This window comes from Branchiostoma belcheri, unplaced genomic scaffold, assembly GCF_001625305.1.
Source record: "Branchiostoma belcheri isolate BF01 breed outbred unplaced genomic scaffold, Haploidv18h27 scaffold4, whole genome shotgun sequence".
Taxonomy (NCBI): domain Eukaryota; kingdom Metazoa; phylum Chordata; class Leptocardii; order Amphioxiformes; family Branchiostomatidae; genus Branchiostoma; species Branchiostoma belcheri.
In genome coordinates this window covers 2,983,365-3,002,815 of record NW_017804020.1, presented here as the reverse complement: position 1 = coordinate 3,002,815, position 19,451 = coordinate 2,983,365, and the positions used below count along the sequence as shown (strand labels likewise).

Here is a 19,451-nt window from a genome sequence, read left to right as displayed (position 1 = left end):
ACAGGACATCTGTCATGTGGGCTGCTGCTATGTCAGGAGGAGATGTTCTTTTCATGAGACAACAAGTCTGATATTCTGTACAGTATCTTTAGCCTGCTTTGATGTATAATCCCAGCCAAAGTTTGGAAAGCATCTCAGCTTATTCCTATGGCTAGTTAACCTAGTATGTAGCGTGCAACCTAAATGTATTTAATCAAATCATTACTGTCCATTAGAGGATTAAGTAGTATCAAATTTCTACTTGTTTTACTTTCCCAATTTCCTGCTCTCCCCAGCTGAATGTTTTCCAACTAACTTGTCCTTCGAAATTCTATTGCTGTGCAAAATGTATAAATTTTGAAATTTTGTTGACTTCTGGAGAATAACATAATAAGCAATTGAGGAACAGGTTTGTTTTCATTTTCAAGAGTCAATTTACTAATATTGTATATCATTCACCATAGTAATATATTGCATATTGCTAGAATTAAATTACATTTTACATTTAGATTGCACATGGGCTGCCACACGTTCTCATGAGTTCAATTAAAGTCCAAGTCCAGTTGAAACATTAGAAGATATTGATTATAATACATGACCTTTTCAGAGTCCTCATAATGTTGAATGCTCCACCAACCCAGCTATGCAATACTGTGGAGTTACAGAAGTTTATGAACATTCGATATCACGTGATATCAGCTGTCTTAGCTCACTGGCTGGTGATTTAGATATTGGAAAATTGGTTGCACCTAATTTTCGTCCCATGTCCCCATGCAAGATTGATGACTTTGGTGGCACTCTTGATCTTGGCTTGGGGCCCATATGGCACTGATGGGAATACGTTTCTGGTAGTGTTGGAGACGAATTATTGGGCTTAAAGGCACAGGTAGACTTGAGAGGTTACCCTGATTTATATTGCAGGTACCCTAGCAGACCTTTCCTGCTAGGAATCCTAGGATACAATGTGTTTTTAATAGTCAGGGGATAGCAACCTGACAAATAATTGTGGTACTAGTAGCCTAGATATTGTAAGGGTTGAAACTGAAAAGAAACCGAAAATGCCCCTCCACCTTCTTTTCTATTCTATGAAAGTTTACCCATTGATTGAAATGGCAAAATATCCTATTATCTTTGAATTTTAATTCCTTTGTTGTCATCCATCCTCAGTCATTTAATCTTCATACAGCTACGGTATTTTTATAGGACAAGGACTATAACAGAAAAATGAGAAAATTTCCTTATTTGTGGGAGAAAAAATGCTGTCATGTATACATGTATATACATTTATGTCGTTCAAAGCTTATAATGATGAAAATGTCATTAGCACTACCCTGCCTAAACCTCAGCACAACTACAAACCTCTCACATGGCCTCAGTTGACCTCCCATGTCACCCATGGTCCTTGTAGCCAGCTTTAGCAACCTGCTGTAAACATTAGCAGAGGGGGCAGAGAGGGCACTTCTGGAGGTTTGGGTTTCATTGTGATGAGATGTGTGCCCTCTCTTTAAATGTATTTTGTAGCATTGTGTAGAACTACACGCATATCAATGGAAACCATATGGACATATTCATTCCTATGCATACAAACTGTACAACAGAAAACTAGACACATCTCCCTTTACACTGTTTTCCTGCATGTAGTCAGTGAGGTTTTTGATACAATAAAATTTAATGATTTTCTGGACAAAGAAGAAGAAAAATCCTACTGATGATGATGTTGCTTAAACTTAATGTCATATTCCTCATCTTTGATTGAAGGAAGCTATTTTTTTGTTTTCTTGGGATTATATTTTCATCTAACAAAAGCAGTAAATGTTAGGTTGCTATATAGTATATACTGATTAGATGCATGTTATTGTGTAAGGCATGAAAGTGTGTGACACTGTCTAATAAATGGAACTCTGATGTGCACTAGGTCCTCACTGACCCATATCTACACTGCACGCTCCAGAGTGTATCTAAAAGTCTGTTGATACATTTACACATACATTTATATATAGAGCAAGTGTTAGCTATGTTGGGTCCTGTGAATAGCCTAGACCTGAATTGTTCCAATTCCTGCTGTCACAGTTTTCAGTGGAGAAGAAAAACAGGCAGTTCTAGAGGCACTTGTGGCAGCCTTGCCTCCCTTATCCCCCTTGACCTCTCCCACATGCTATATGTATATGCCAGGTAACCGGGTGTCGCCCTTTATCTTAACAACAAACATGCCGCCAGCCTTCCCCAAGGCAGAGTCAAGTTGATACTGAGTCAAGGATAGTGATAACAGCTGTAGGAAGCTAAAATAGAGCTTAGATACATGTGTAGTGATATCAGAAGTTGCTACCATCAAATTATTATGTATCAAGAATAACCTCAGTAAGTAGTCAACTAGTCTGGTTTTAATCAGGGAGGGTCAAAGATTCTTCCACTCTCGTCTTTAAAGGTAGTGTAGCATAGTGTAACAATTAATTTGCATGTTCCATGTTAGGATATCAGGTTGAGTCACTCAGTGTTTTGGCTGCATCTTTTGAAGCAAACTTGAGTTAAGACAGGTGTGGTCAAGACTAGCTCCATCACAAGGAAGAGTGTACCTCTTTTCTATGCATAGAACTAAACAAGTTATTAGTTGATTTTACCATGAATTTATCTTCCAAGAAGAAAAATCAGCATGGTGGAAATGTTTTGCAGATTTGGCGGTTTCCTTTATGTATAAATCAGTTGTGTGGGTTTGTACATGTGGTTGACTCCCCCAGCTCTTTGCAAGGGCAGCACCCCTCTGGAATGTCTGCACCAGTTTTTTTTAGCCTATCAGAATCCAGGAAAAGCTAAAGGGGTCCCAATTAAAGCTACAGGGGTAGCCCATAAAATGTAAAAATCCACAAGACATGTCAATACTGCAATTTGCAACTTTGAAGAAAAGATAACAAGGAAAGTTGACAGCAAAATTTTGATTTGATCTGGAAGAAGCAGCAATTCCACTGGCAGAAGAGAAGATGTCTATTGCTATAATAGTATGAAGTTAACATTGCCCAACATATCCTAAAAGTTGAAAATTCAATCACGTTACTGGTAGCAACTGATATCATTTGAATAGTCTGCGCTTGCCATACATCTATATGTATAATACTTCACGTGAATTGCAGCAAAGATTTTGATCAGAATCTTTACCAGCAGAGACTCCGATCGAAATTTCTGCTGACAGACTCTGATCGGGATCTCTATTGGAGTCTCTACCCTGACATGTTACATGCCCATTGAGAACAGTATACTTTCAAAGAAAATTCTTTCACTGCCGAGCCTTTCACTGCCGAGCCTCGGGAGAACCTGTGACTGATGATAGTGGCTCTCACATGATTGATTTAGGGTAGCGTTTTTCTTCAGGACTAGAATATTAATCTCAAGACGGCAAAAATGGATCGATGACCACGCCCGGGTGAGGACCACAGTACAGTTCTTATTTGGCAGACAAGTTATTGGAACAGCAGTATGAATGTTTCAACCATACATTATCTTAGCCACTAGGTACATACACAGTGTATGTATTTAGGCCACACCAATTTATTTTGTTGGACATTTTAGTTCAAACAATAGAAAGGGGACATCATTAACTGATTTTAAAGTCAGAGAGCTGGTAGGAAAACTTGAATATGACCATATTTATAACATAAAACTGAATCCGCCAAGGCATCAACGTGGTTTTCATTAGGTTTTTCCAGTTAACCATATTTTAAAAAAATCCGAGAACCAACAAATCAAATTGTGTGGCTTAATAGGTGACCAAAACAATTCTGAACTTCTCTAACTGCCCAGCCATTTAGATTTATGTCACGTCCAATGTGTATGTAACACTTGTGAAAAGTTGTTACAGTTATTACTCTGCATGCCCAAATGCTGATATATGATTAGTACCACGATAGCAGTCCTGAGGTTTTATTACCAGTATCTTGCTGAAATTTAGAGGCCCTGCTGTTGTACTGTAGCATTAATAGGTTCATCACACCCATATCACAGACCATAACATCAATCATAGATTGGAGCCGTTGTAATGGCTTATTAAACAATGTAATTATGTTACACTCAATAAAGTTAGTCCCAGTGCTACTGTGCAACTTAAAATTACTGTTCATTCTGAGATGGTTTATGTTGTTTTGTCATAAGTTTATAGATAAGTAATAATTAAAGCTGATGTTAGTTTATATTAGACTGAAAAGCTGATGATATTACTCTTTACAATGTATCCATAGTATTCCAAAATGATGTATTCATGTAATACTCTTGTGTTGGAATGTTGGAACTATTCCATTTTTAAATTGTAGTAACTGTTTTGGGGTTTGAATCAGATATGGATGCTTCTAGAATCAATGATGAATGCCGGGGAAGATGGTGGGCAGACTTAATTTCAATGTTGTCTTGCCATAGGTTTCTAGTAGTTAGATTAATGTCACTACCGGTAATGCATGCCAGGAAAGCAAGACTCGAAGCCAGTGTTTTAGCCAGCCTGAAATTTTTCTCCACCATCTCAATTTTGTTTCCTCATTTACGTCATGATGTTGAGCGCTGAAGGCATGAAGCGTCATGATGGGGGCATGCTCCCCACGGAAAATTTTAAAATCTTGAACCTCTGTTATTTCCAGCATTTTGAGAGGCAGAATTTGCTGCCTAAAATTGAGGGTAGTTTAACGCTAACTCTTTCCATATCTTTACAAACAAGTTTTTTTTCCGTCAAAGATATATAGACATACATGTATAGGCAAATTTTGGTCCATCATAAATAGCAAAATTCCGTCAAATGACAGAAATGACAGATGCTGGCTAGAACACTGCCTGAAGCAAAGATGCATGTATATATTCCTACAACTCTGTACACCCACGGATGATTAGTATTCTGCCTACATGGACTCCATTGATCTAAACTTGTCAGCTTGGTGGCATGTAGTACGATATGATGTACCTTCAGCTTTCAAAGTTGTTGAAAATGACTTTGAGAAAGTTTCCTTCTCGGTGACAGCTTTGGCTTAAGGGTTTAGATGGGTGACCTGAGTTCAGCAGGAGTTGTCTGAAAAACTACTCACTTGTCGGTAAAGGGCAATTCTACACGTCATTGCCAAGTGCATGAAGAATGTCAAGGTATTATCCCAGTCAAGAAACTTGGATATCTATCAGAATTTTCCTCCCCCTCCTCATATACTACCAGTAACTGATGATGTGGTTGTTGAGTTGATGGGTTAGTGCAGGATGTATGTGGCAGGTACAATGTCCACGTTGATGGATCATGATGAAGTGTTGCTGATAGAGGGCACCAACCCCTTGGGATTACGCCAGCAAATCAATAGACAAGTTGATTACAAGGGACTAAAAGTTTAGTATAAATCATGTTACATAGATGTATTATATGGGCTGGTAAGGAGACACAAAGGGCATTGTGCAGTTGATGAGAAAAAAAATGATTACGGTAGTTTTTAATCAAAATTCTATTGGCAAACAATGTCTGTATAAGGATTGGATATGATTAAATGATATCATTGGAAGCCACCTAGAGCTACATTTTACTGTGAATAAAGGTTTCACCTACATAGCAAAAACTGTATGTCTCAGAATAAGACAGTCTTCTTGTAATATGCATCCACTGGGATTTTCTTTGCTTCCAAGTCACGTTTGTTGCCTTGATACATACCCCGTATATGTAATTGACCTTGGCTGTGGACAGTGGCGGTGTTTCGATGATAGATGTCCCTCTACGCTGTCCTTGTGTCTAGGTCAACAATGCCCATGTAGCATTCTGTGGCTGTATGACGTTAAACCTCTGGAATGTGAATATTCTGCAGGAACGAAATGTGTTTACAGATTTAGTGTGAGTTTAGGTTTGAATAGGATGGTGGTCAGCATTATGCAGCTTATCTCACTCTGTTTAGTCTGAAATCAATTTTTATCATCTTGAAAGAGAGCTTTGTTGTATTTGTTTGATCTGAATTTTACATGACCAGAATGTGCAAAATTCTACTGTCATGGAAACATTATGTCAATATGTGACCTGTATTGTTCATTCCTCTAGGACACATCCTTCAGTCAGTACAGTGTATGGGCTCTGTCATGTGACAGTTGTCAGAACTTGTCATGTGATCTGTTGTGCCTTTGCTTTTCTGCAAGTCAAATACTCATGCAAGTCTTAACATCAACACCCTACTCCATAATGTTTAAATTCTCAACTATGTTTATGTTCTCATTCACCTTCAAGGGCATAATTAGTTTACAATGTACAATGGTCTGGTGATGAGTTCAGTTGTATTGACACAATCTCAGTGTACTTATATTATCTGGTATACTGTTCATAATCACTCAGCTTCAGTGCTACATTGTACAAGGTACAGACTCATATGCTACATTCATTTGCTACATGTATATTTCTAGCCTTACTACATGTATAGTATTATGTGAAGAGATTTATGTCCCAAGGAAAGATGGACTGTGACCCATAGTGACCTTGGCTTTCTCCCTAGATAAACTTGAGATGCAAAGGCGTCTCATGTACATGCAATCTTATAGCTCTATATTAGAGACCTTGAAGTTTAACATTTCAAGGTCTTTTTACTGGGCTATAAATTGGAAAGTCCTGTCAGAGTTTATGTGTTGTGTGCAGGTGTGCAGGCGGATCAGTAGTAAATATCAGGCTGTACAATGCGTCTTGTAATGATAGCTTTACAATGATTAATGTGAAAAGTATTGATTTTTGGTGGAGGTTCCTACTATAGCTTTTGATATTGTAGACCATAACTCTCTGTGGGCAAAAAGTGTTAAAAGCTAGCCACTGCTTTTAAAGGCGAGGGGGGGGGGCATTTTATTTTCAACCTTTTAATGAACTGCTGTATTAACTTCAAAATTTTTGGTAGTTTATTAATATTTTTTTTGCATGTATGAAAAAGGAAAAGGAGCACTTTAACGTAAGACATACAGCTTTGGTTTATCATAGAAAAGATGGGCATGGCCTTCCTCTATCTTGTATCAGGAGACCATGGGTTCAATATTCCTTAAAGATTTATTATACCTCATCTCAAGGAATGGCCCAAAACATGTCACAACTCATTACAGGAGTCATTTACTTGCTATCACCCTCATTTATCAGTGCCGTTGTCCTTGTCACTCTATAGCTAGTCTTCCACATGAGACTGAAAAAATTATTTTCTTCATTATTATACATACTTGTTAGTCCCTGTTGTTGATTTAAAGAATTAATAAATTGTGATGTCACACCTTTTCTGACATATCTTGAGCATTCTGTACCACGTCTTCAAATTGCTACCAAGGAAACTTTTTTCAATATCACTTCTACGGCCGATAACATTTCCCCGTAGATTGATAGTTTGTATGAGATGGAGTATGGCCTCTATATCACAGGTCAGCTTCCCGAAGGCTGCCTTGATTTCTGAATTTCATTAACCCTCCAAGTCGGGATCACCAGCGCTGCCGTCCCTATTAGACAGTTCTGCCACGCGCTGGGAATTCTTGATGCTGGCCCGTGAACCCCTAAAAGGCACTATCTGTCTTCCTTAAAAACCACCTCGGCTTGACAAGGTGTCGGTACAGATGCCGGGAGTCAGGCGAAGGTTTCTCCAAGTTTTAAAACTTTAGCAGGGAACCATTTCATCTGAACTCAATCCCATCCACAGGTCGTAATGGGCTGGTAGAATGGTGAATAGCTTGTGTAGATGTTGCCATTCGTCTTGTGCTTTACATGTGCATGTAGGAAGAATAACCTGACGTTCCTATTAGCCTTAAAGCTTGTCTTGGGAGTGAGAAGCCCAGGGCTTTGAATGTTAGCATGTTTTATGACTGTCTGGCGATACATCAGGGGAAAGTCAGCGTGAACCTCACTTTATGCCTATTCTGATGGAAATTTCTCCTTGAACCATGGAAATGGCCATTTGGGTGGATTATTCTCAGCATGAAATAATGGGGACTTCAAAACTTGGCATGGGTTCTGACCATTGTGAAGCAGTCATACATTGTACATCTATCTAATAACAGTATGTGACAGCCATGTTAAAACCCGATGATTTAGCCCTCTATCTACTAGTTTTTACCTTTCAAGGATAACCCTAAATTAACATTTAGGTATTTAACTTCAAGAGATTCTGTAGAATTAGTAAAATAGTGGTTGCAAACATACATGTACATGAACAGAATTACAAATTTTCATTGCTTTCTATGTTGCAATTATGTTAATAATTTACATGTTTGTTTACAAAATTGTTTTCTCTTTTTCCCCCTTTTCTGCATGTGCTGATAACAATTCGTGATTCCTGATGTGTCTACATACGATCTCTTCATCAACCTGATGTGCATCCTTCATCAACATCTAATCTCAAAGGTATGGAAGCAAATTGCTATCTATCAACCTTGGTTCCATTTCATTATGCCACTGTAAAGAAAATTTGTTCCTTGCCAGAAGAAATGAAAATGTTGATGTGTGCTGTTCTGGATTTTTATGCATTCACTCCTCACTAGAAATGAAAGCCAGGATATAGGTTAATGTACATACATGTAATATCATAACTAAGTAGTTTAACACATAGACGCAAATACGCACCCCAAACTAAAGATATTTAAGATGATATTTAAGTCGACAAAGAGCTTTCAAATCAACATTAAGTACAAAATGTATACTCTTCTCTATAAAAGGAATGGTTCATTTTACCTCAAAGCAACATTTCAAGAACAGGCCATACTGTTAAAAGTTAGTTCCATACACTATATGTTAAGTATTCAGTTTCACTTCTGTTTTCTGAATACCAAAAGCGAAGAAAATGTGGCAGGCTTTGCATGACTTCCAAGATGATAAAGCTTCTAAGCTGTGCATTAGCCATATCTGGCTGACTTGAATTGGACTTGAAATGTATGCACCATTGAAGAGTACATTATAGACAGATGATGATGTTTTGAAGGATTGCTCGGGAGACTGGTAGCACTAAGTGACTGCAATGTGAGCTGCATACATAATCAATACTGAAAAATAGCTTGACTTAAAAAAATACTATTTCTTTTTCCCAGCCCTGTATCTGACATTTTACAAATTGCACACATGGATCTGCTTAACATGATAAAATTCTCACCCTTCGGTTATTATACTGTGCTAAGTATAGAAATGTATATTTCATAGCACAACTTATATTATAGAGCACCATTACAGTCAAAGTGTTTGATACAGCAATGCAAATTTATAGTATTATTATGATAAAATGTGCCATGCAGGAGCTGCCCTATATAACCATTTCTTTATTTGCTTTTAAAGATTATAAGATGATGGATACAACCCCTCAAAAATGTAGACTGTGCATCTACAAACTGTATCTGCCCCAGCAGCCCCACACTCCAGTCTTATCAAGCCATTAGTAGTTAAGGATCAGCACTACTATAAGTGGGAGGTGCATACTATTATTTTTTTTACTTCATGTACTAATATGAAGGTCATGCCAAGGTGAGAACACTGTTATTAGTCCTACAGTTGAGAAAGGCCATATGATAACAGTTGGAACCGTCAGTAATCTGCACCAATCAGATACCTACAGCGGAGTAATATTGAGACCAATGTCCCTGAAACTAGGTTTCCAGGACAGAACCTTCATCATGCCCACAGGAATGGACCTTTTCAACGTCCCCCCATGAATATTACCTTTCAGATTGAAGGCATAAACAATGCAGAAGTGTACTTGTTAGGGATCAAAGAAGATGAGGATCAGTGATTGCTCTGTGGAGGGTAGCCCGGTAATGTTTGCATGTTGCGTGACTTCCAGCCACTTCTGCATATATTTATACAGTCCAGCTGGGATTTCATTACCCAAGGACTCCGCCCTGCAAAATACTTGAATCCCCCGATGGATCTTGATGCTGTAAACACGTAATCTCACAGAACCGGTATCACATCAGGGCTTAGCACGAAGTAGCACAAAAGCTGCACCTTGCCATGTCAGGCTGGATATCACGGAGGCCACGGGCATCCATCTTTTTTCAGTCAATTTGACTTCCTTGTAAAACTTAGTGGGCTGTGTCCGTAGAGGTCACATCATCAAGGTCGGGTGATATTTTCTCTTACCGATGAGGACAGGAGGAAATCAATATCATGGAAGGCGCCTTATCTCTGAAATTTATTGAATTGATGCTGCTGAAAGAATTATAACGAAGTAAATACGAAGTATAAAGTAGAGTGGATTCATTCCTATAGTCCAACATATGAATGAATTGACTTTTCTTTAAAAATAATTACAAATTTAAAAGTATCATAAAGTTTAAGAGTTATAAGTAAAAGGTTGAAATATGCTGTTGCTCAGAAGCCAACAGTGTTGTAATTTGTCACTCTACAAATGTAGGTTGCAAATTTGTCAATCTTTTGGCACACATGTACTTCAATCACTGAAGCAACACCATATAAAATAATGCACAAATTTGTACCATAATGATTGTATTTTACATCACAGTAATGCTTTTTAAGTACCCCTCCTTCCATGGAAGTCAGTACGAAATGTAGTAAAATCACATTAGATTGGCAGTAATAAGTGTTGACAAATTGCTTTTATGGTTTGCATGACGCACATACTCAACTCTTACTTTACTTTTATCCATAAAAGTTTTCAATGGTTCATTTGCGTAAAGTTGTGAACTATATAATTATACATAGTGGGAACCCGAGTCTAATCCTAACATCTTGTGCCATATTTCCATCTCAAGTGTCCTCGATCTTAAGAAGTTGACATTTGTTATTGGAAAAGCAATCTAAATGGAAATGCAGAAGGAAGTGAATCTTCTTGGAGATTAATGTCATATTATTCACGCAATATTTCACAATTCCTTCACAGCTTTACTGCAATTTCATTAAGCCGGGTGTCAATGTTCATTGACTTGGAAAGGAATGTACCATAAGTCTGTTTTATCACTTTTATTACTCATTTAACAAAGTAGGGGTGGATTTAAGGCAGTAATTGTTTCATGGCTAAGTCTTAGCAAGACACAGATTCAAGTCTTAGGAAGACACAGATTCAAGCAGGATAAATACACATTCAAGTAGAGGTCCTTCCTATTACTAGTACATGTAAACATCGTGTGCTTTGCAATACCCTCTCTGTTCTGTCACAGTTCTCAAGCCAAATGCGGACTGCTTGCATGTAGCTCAATAAAAAAATCTTTCATGTCCACCTTTAAGCCTAAAAAAGAATGTTTCTTCTTAAAATACCATTTGTTATCAACACTTGCATGAGTTACCAGCCTTCGACCTTAGTAAACCTTGTAACACTTCATGAGCCACCATGTCCTTGTTTTTGGTACTTTTACTTGTGGAAGAAATTTCAGGGAAAGACTGTGAACAATTGGATTGACATGATATGGCTAACGGTGGTATTTTCATGACTGGCATTTTGAACAGAGAGTCTGAAATAGTGGGTGGGTTGTTTTGGCAGCTCCTTTCTGTTACCTCTTGTACAGTGTATATGTATGTCCGTACACTGGACATACTGCTGCATGTAGAATTGAGTATGACCGAGGCTCAGAGCAGAATGATCAGATATTGCACAGAGCTTGATCCAACCAGACCTGGGGATTTCCCTTTATGTTTTTTACCAGTTATGAAAAGAGACCCCCGGGTACAATCATGCCTTTCGTTGTGCAAGTTTATGAGATCTTCAGCAGTCAAGATCCCAACGCTGGCTTTATAATTTGCCAGTAATTTTACAGTTGGGCAAGCAGGAGTATTTTACGACGGTGGAAATGCGATGAAATCACAGCACACTAAAATGCCGAAGGGCCCTAGGATTTACTATCTACGTCGTAGAGAGTATTTTTTCTACTCTCGTATTGTATCCTCAAGGTCAAATGAGGTTATAACGACAACCCGTTGCAGGGTACATTACGAGAGTTGATGGTATGACCGAAAAGTCATTATCGAGTATCCAATAACACTTGGATTCGCCATCTGCTGTGGTAACTGTTCTGCTCACTTGGCAAATTGGCAACGTTGCACTGTGGCACCATAGCTTTATTGAAAGGTTGCAGTTAGTTACAAGGCAACCCTTGGACATTCTGAGGAAACGCTATGATATGGATGCTTGCATTTATAGCTGCTTCAGAAATGTTTCACATTTTGTGTAAAAAATGGACAAGAAAGTAGGAAGAAGTGTTGTTACAGAAATTCTTGTACATGTAGTTTCTTGAATAACATACCTAGGTTGTAACTACTGATAACAGATGTGGAATGAAATATAGATGCACAGAACCTGCACAAGAGAAAGAGATGTGTAAATCAGGGATAAGGGCTGCAAATTACAGGTTCAGGCAACACAGGTAATTATATCCTTACAGTCAAATCTAATCTAGCAGCATATGTTTCAGCTTAGGAATGGGGCAACCATATGCAAATGTAGCATTGCAGCACAGTTGGCTCAGTAGCATTATAATGTAAAATGTACATTCTGTAGTGTTTTCTCATTATCCCAATATATAAACCAAAGATTTAACCAATATTAAATACAGTAAAATGACAGGATGGTTCAAGAGCTACATAAACTGCCCCAGGCCTCATAGTTTGTCTCTAGAAGTATGGAATAGTCATGCTGTTTGACGGAAATTCACGACGGCAGAATAAGGACCATCGTCACTCAAGCAAACAGCAGCATGCATTTCAGTACCAGGGCCAAGACCCGTTTTCAGTCCCATGATGAATACCAGCCTTCACATCTAAAGCCAATTACAGTTTTCAGTCCAACAATCAATATCAGTTTCAGTACCACAGCCAATACCAGCCTTCTAACCACAATATGTCAAATCATCAAATACAATTTTACAATCTCAGTGATTAGGTCAAGAAAACTTCTTGAGACTTTGCTGAGTCCTGAAATCACAAAATCTCATTCAAACTTCTGAAAATAAGGTTAACAAAGGCCCTCTGTATGTGATGATTATCGGGACTCTCCGGGGCATTCGGTGTGATAACTAGTTCTGCTGCTATCAGGGATGGTTAAGGCAGAGGAGCCTGCCCCATCTCCACCTCATTGTCATCACCAGAATGTAATTATCTCTCCTCCGTGTACAAAGCTCCCCCGAGGGTTCCCCTCGCGTGTTTCAATACGGGTGATTCTGCCGCCAGATTGAAGTTCGGTCTGAGGTCCTAATTTGCTTCTGGAGGCAACAAGTTTATTGGTTGCGTAAATGTCTGGAGTCTGCAAACTGGTTGATGTCACTGATGCTGTGTTATTAGTAGGGGAATTTGATGATATCTGTGTACATGACGTATGCATAAAATCAGTTACACTGGCAAATGTTTGAAAAACCGGTCTCCTAGAGGGACAATGGGCCATAATGCCATTATGTACGACATGTACAAAGCATGGCGTTCTCAAGAGCATCAGATAATATGTCCTATAATGTGCGAATGTGTGTGTTGTCATTGTGAAAAATGCTATTGTAACTCTCTACAGTGTCAGGGCCACAGTCATAAGAGAACGTCCTAGCTTAAGGAGAAAAAAGAACGTGTATATCGTAGATGACGGAAAAAATTTTTAGATTCCATACTTTGAGGCATTACTGAATTATTGATGGACCATTAACTTAAATCCCATGGAAAGTATGAAAAATTACTTCTTTTCTTCTCCCAAGGAAAGAATACCCCTTACCTGCCTCGTACAAAGGAGCAGATGGGAGATTTATAGATAACTTCCCTAGGATACATTACAGGCGGAAATATGTATGACTACTTTTGTGCTTTTATCAGTGGAGCCATAAGTTGACTGCTCACTCTGGGGCAAATGGAGATAAAATGTGCAAGCTGTCCCAAATTTTTCTTTGTATCTTGGACCATTGAATGTAAAGACAAAGCTTTGCTAGAAAATGCTAGCATGGAGCAGAGCTTCCACAAATCATCTGCAGTGACTCATTCAATGCAGCATTGCTTGTCTGATACATTGCATCCTTAGGGCTTTGTATGATAGGTTGCTCAGCCACAAGTACATTGTGCTGTATGCATACTACCGGTATGCTTGTTACAGCAAGAGAATACATGAAAACAACAGTCAGAGACAGAAAAACCATTCAGTGAATCATACGGTACCCATTACTGCCACACGCCATATATAACAGATAACTAGAACTGTTCTTCTCGCCTCACTAGTGTTGATCTTCAATGTCTTGCCTATTTTTAGGCATAAAAGCAATCACTACTGTGAAGCAGAAACACTAGAATTGACAAGAGATATTCCATGTGATTGTGTGTGCAGAGCTTTAGCTTAAGTGCTCTGTTCCAGAATGACGGTAGGGACTCTAACCAAATCATGGCAAGCTTTTCCCTTCTACGTTATATAAATCCTTTTACTGGTGCTCTATATCCTTACCGATGGTTGCTGCACTTAGAGAGCTCACATGCTCATTTTCAAACTGATGGAAGTAAATGTCAGAGAGTGTTCCTGAGACTTTGACAAGATTGGTGGAATATCATTGCTCAAACTACAAATGTACCAGCGGAAGCCATGGCCATTAAATATAAGATGGAAAAGTAGGCAATGTGTAAGACATCGAGGATGGAATCTATAACTGGGAGTTGGGCATTCACCACTGGAAAGTAGTATAGGTGTACGTAGCAACTAAAAGTTTTAAGGTGGTTACCTTTCAAATTCTAACTTTCCTTACTCCTCAATTGATATTATGCGAAATTTATGCTGTATTACTACTACAATCACTTAGACTTTCAACAGATTCCAACTAAATCTCATTTGATAAAAGACAGTTATATAACAAATCATTGTACACTTTCTAAAGTTCATTTGTCTAACATGATATCAGCAAAGTCTAAGCTTTGTCCACTTTTTAAAGTTTTAGTTCACTTTAAAGTTCAGTTGTCTAAGTTCAGTTGATAAATAAAGCAAATTTTTATGCCACACAACCTCTGGGGTCGTATGGGGTAACAGTAGAGTGTTTGGCTCAGACCCAAGAGGTCCCGGGTTCGAATCCTACCCATGCCTCTGATCTTGCGCCCCTGGGAAAGGCACTTTACACGACTTTCCTCTCTTAACTGTAAATGAGTACCTACCTTCGGTTAGGGACGTCCCTCGGATAGGACGTTAAATGGAGTGTTTGGGAGAGCCACACCCCATCCATGTTAAAGAATCTATCACACTTATCGAAAACAGTAGGGGACCTCCCTGGTGTGAGTGGTACAAACCTTATAGTCTGGTCTCAGGTTTGACATCTTGAAGAGGTGATAATCACCTGTTATGTTAATCCTTCCACAAATGTGGTAAATCTTCATAAATAAATGAATAATTAACAAACTACAAAGTCTGCATGTAGCTGTAAACTTGTACTTGGCATGATACTCATTAGCATTCAGCCTTACTCCCAAGTACATACCCACCGTCCATGAGGACATAGCTTTCATCTTGACATCAGCATGTATTTTCAGGGCTGCTGCATATTGCCTAAGGACATGTCTCTTAGCGTTCCTCTTCTTTTGTCCTGTGGGATATGCAGAAAGCTGCACTGAACCTTTCTGGCTCATTAGAGAGTAGAAAAGAAGTCAAATGAAACAAAAAAGTAAGCCATGGGGATGTGAACCAAGGTCATTCAATATGTTTTTGTTACCTTCACAAAAGAGGTTACATTTTTATTGGTCTCGGTTGGTTCCTAGACGGAATAACTCAGGCAGTTATGAATGCAGTTTTGCTGATTGTTATTCAGCCATTGTCACGCATCTTTTATGCCTTCCCATTTGTTTGTCTGTTTTTGAGTTGCAAAGTGATGATCAGGTTTGTGCATGACTGTCCCATGTGGTAGGTGACAGACTTTGAGCAGTCAAGTAATTCTGCACACATCTGTGGTACATACAGATCATGAGTTGTGAAGTCCAGCATTGAGATATACTGTATATGCAGATGCCTTCCCATACATATGGAACACTTGCAGATATAATTTGTGTACTGCACATAATGTCTCACATTTGCCCGGTGGCCAAAGCCGTTGATCGAGTGGTAACCTATAATAATGGGACACATACCTACACTCGGGCAATAAACAAGGACCACACCAAGTCAGTTCTTCCAGTATTGCATTAAATCTATCCTGCTGAGCCTCTAACTGTACTGAAAGACCCCATGACGTAGCAGTCATAAAAACAGAGTGCACAGTCTGTTAATGTGATTGTTGCGCCATTGCGAGTATCGTCTGAGACAGCAGCCAGATAGCTGCGGTCGTAAAAGCCATAACCGGTAATCCGGCGCTGAGCCTGGGAGGAAATGTCGGTAATGGGAGTCTGTTGAGATGAGACCCTCCTTCTTACGTCATTCGAGGTGCCTCAGACCTACATGTAGGATGGTACACAATTCATCTGAGAAAACACCCAGTAGTGAATTATTACATCCCACTCATGTATCTTACTTGTGCAAATTATGTCTTGTAGAGTCGTTTTTTGAAAAGACAAGAAAACATATTACAGTTTGTCCACAAATGGGTGGAAAAGAAATATGACCAGATTGATTTTGTTATGTAGGTGTATGATGATGTGGTGGGATACAAATGGCTCAGATCTTTTCAGTGCTATTTCTTAGTTATTTTTTGAAACGTCTTTCAAGCAGATACCATCATCAGATATTCAATCAGTATCTTGAGTTTACAAATTTGTATACTGTGTACACAATGCCAATCCTTACTTTGATCAGAAATGTCTGTAGTGTTAACATGAAAGTGGGCTACACACAAGTCTATGGGGTTATCTCGTCACCTCGTCTTGCAGTCTTCAGGCAGAAACTTGATTCAGTACGTATTGAAATAAGATCGACCTTCTAATGGATGGAGAAGGTCATACGACAGAGGGAAACCTGAGGCAACTGATCCTGGTAATCTCACCCTTCATATCAGCTGTCGCCTCAAATCCTGCTCCTTTGTCACAGTGTCACTGCCCTGACAACTTGATTCCACCTCCCTCAAGTTGTTGCCTACTTAGTCCTGCAGAACTGGAATGGGTCAGTTGCTTCCAAAAGGGCAAGACCTTCATCTGAGGTTTAATTCAGACCTAAGGCTAGCCTTGGAGAATCTTGGAATTAAAAATAAGGCTTGGCATTAAATGTATTCTCGACATTTGGCATAAAATTTATGCTGGTAACAGTTTTCTTGAGTTGAAAAGTTTTGTAATTGTCTGTTATTGGTCATTTTTGCATTATAATTGTTGCTGTCCCTGGTGCTGAAAACCGTGTAGCATGTATTAGTTCCATCCTAAAGATTTGAAAAAGAGTTTCTTGTTTATTTCCTTTCTAAAACCTGTAGTTTTAACTGAGTTCTTTTGATTAGTGTCTATGGCTAGAGTTATGTTACTGTTTGGCATATATTTGAAGACAGTTTGGATTTCAAAAGCTTGTTTAAAGCATCTGTACACTGAGAACCTGAAGAAATTTATGGCGATTTCCTATGCTTCTGCCTCAGCATTTCATGCCCTTCCCCGTATATGAACAGATTCAAACTTTAAAGGTCACACTTTGAGTGTTCGGTCATCTAGCTGGACTGATAGGCTTGGCAAATGGTCGAGAAAGGACAGATAAGCAAATCAGGCTGGAGCCGCTATGTCTCAGTCCGCCTCTGTTGAGTTAAACCAACGTTTGCAATCAGTAACCCCCTGACTAACACTACTGCCTATCACTTTTTCATGGCTGACATATTTTGTTTTTGAAAAGGCCTTTTAATCCCTTGTGTGTTTTCTAATCTAGTCAGTGATAAAATGCGAAAGGTAAAAATATATTGTCGTAAGATCTTAAGATTATTAACTTACATAGTAATTGTCTTCTCAGGTTTTGTGTTTAGAATTTTCTTAGTTTTTCCCAACAGACTCCACACAAAAAAGTCCATTCATGACTTTTGAGGTTTTGTCTTAAATTTCATTATCTTGAAAATTAAGTTTACACTATATTTTTAAGATGACAATGATGATCATACTATTGCATCTTGAGGTAAAAACATACCAACATCAGGCCGTAAGGTTATTCAAGTGTGTCTCCCAGTGTTTATAGAGTAGCTCTGCCTGAAAACGCCCTAGTTTTATTGATTTTCCAATCTTTACGAGAAGCCATCAGATGTTAGGGTAGCTGAGGTAGTGTATGCACTGACCAATGATATTAATAATGGAGTGCTTTGGGACTGTTGGTTGGCTAATCTTGCTAGTGGAAATGTGCGATAACAATTTACATCAAATGGTCCCACCGATCTGACCAACTGAACAATCAATGACCCATTTTCTAACCATTTTACTCCCTCTTTCATAGCACCACGATTGTTAGATATCTATCTTTCAGAAATAGATCAATATTAGCACAATAACATAATTTCAATTGTGCAAATTCAAGTCATTACTCAATTTTAATAGGAGAACAATGCAACTACTTTCAATACTCATGTTACTACAATGCTGGTATATGTTGTAGCTAGGTGCTTGGGGACTCAATAATTTTATTTGCTGTTGTGCAAATTATAATACACAATTTGACTCTTAACTGCATCAAGATGCATAGCAAGCTTTCATCTATGGTAGGGCCAAGACAAGACAAGACAAGACATGCTACTTTTTCTGATCATAAGTATAGTAAGATCTGAAGTAGAGAAATCAGCCAAGAACATGGCAATTAAAAACTGTTTTGATGAATCACTTATAGACTGCAGTTGTAATTTCATCATAATCCCTTCAGCTTTGCTACCCTGTATGTATATGTATAGCCTGTAGCTCAATGTATTAGTGATGACTCGTATTTTTCCTCCCAGGGCATGAATTAATGGTTGCAGTGACAGCTGGTCGATGAACAAAATCCCATTAAGTCCTTCTCAAACAATGTTCATTCCTGACGTCTTGCCTTGGGATTTACAACAAAATAGCTGTTTGATGTACTCTACACCTCTTTACACAGTCCTACATATAGAGGCACCAATAAGGACAAAGTAGAAAGCCTTCTGGCCTTTGGGCTGTAAGACTTCCTGTTCTATGATGAATGTGTATTGACAGACCAATTTGCTGGCATGGTTTCTAAGTAGATCCAGATTTGCATTGATCTTAAATGTTCAATTTCCACTGATGGTATCATTACATTAGTAAGCACTGCATTATTCTAAAGAGATGAAAACTCTAGCCACAAACTTCTAAGTGGATAGTTGTGTGTTGAGCCCGCTTCAACGTTAACCTTTTATGCTCCAGCCTATTCTAATTCCTGGCAGGTGCCAGTGCAGGAGACTTGTGGATTAGATTACAGCGATGTGTTTGATATATGTTTCACCTTCACCGTTGTATAATTAAGCAAAGTAATACCTGGTGTTAGGGCTCTACTAATAGCTTTAAAATTGTCGTTCCCAATAAGTACTGCAATAGACTGCACCCAGGCTGTCACCTTGATTTGTGTCTTTAAGTGTATCTGCAAATTAAGGCAGGGTAATTTTCACAGCTTGGTGAATATTGGTGCTTTGGTGGTTGCACTGAGATTCTTTTCGGG

At 38.7% G+C, this 19,451-nt stretch overlaps 1 protein-coding gene across 15 annotated transcripts in view; it reads left to right on the top strand.

Moving 5' to 3' along the window:
• The window catches only part of LOC109477362 (ELKS/Rab6-interacting/CAST family member 1-like), a 64,996-nt gene that overhangs the window by 9,496 nt on the left and 36,049 nt on the right, over positions 1 to 19,451 (top strand). The gene's annotated exons all lie outside the window — the stretch shown is intronic.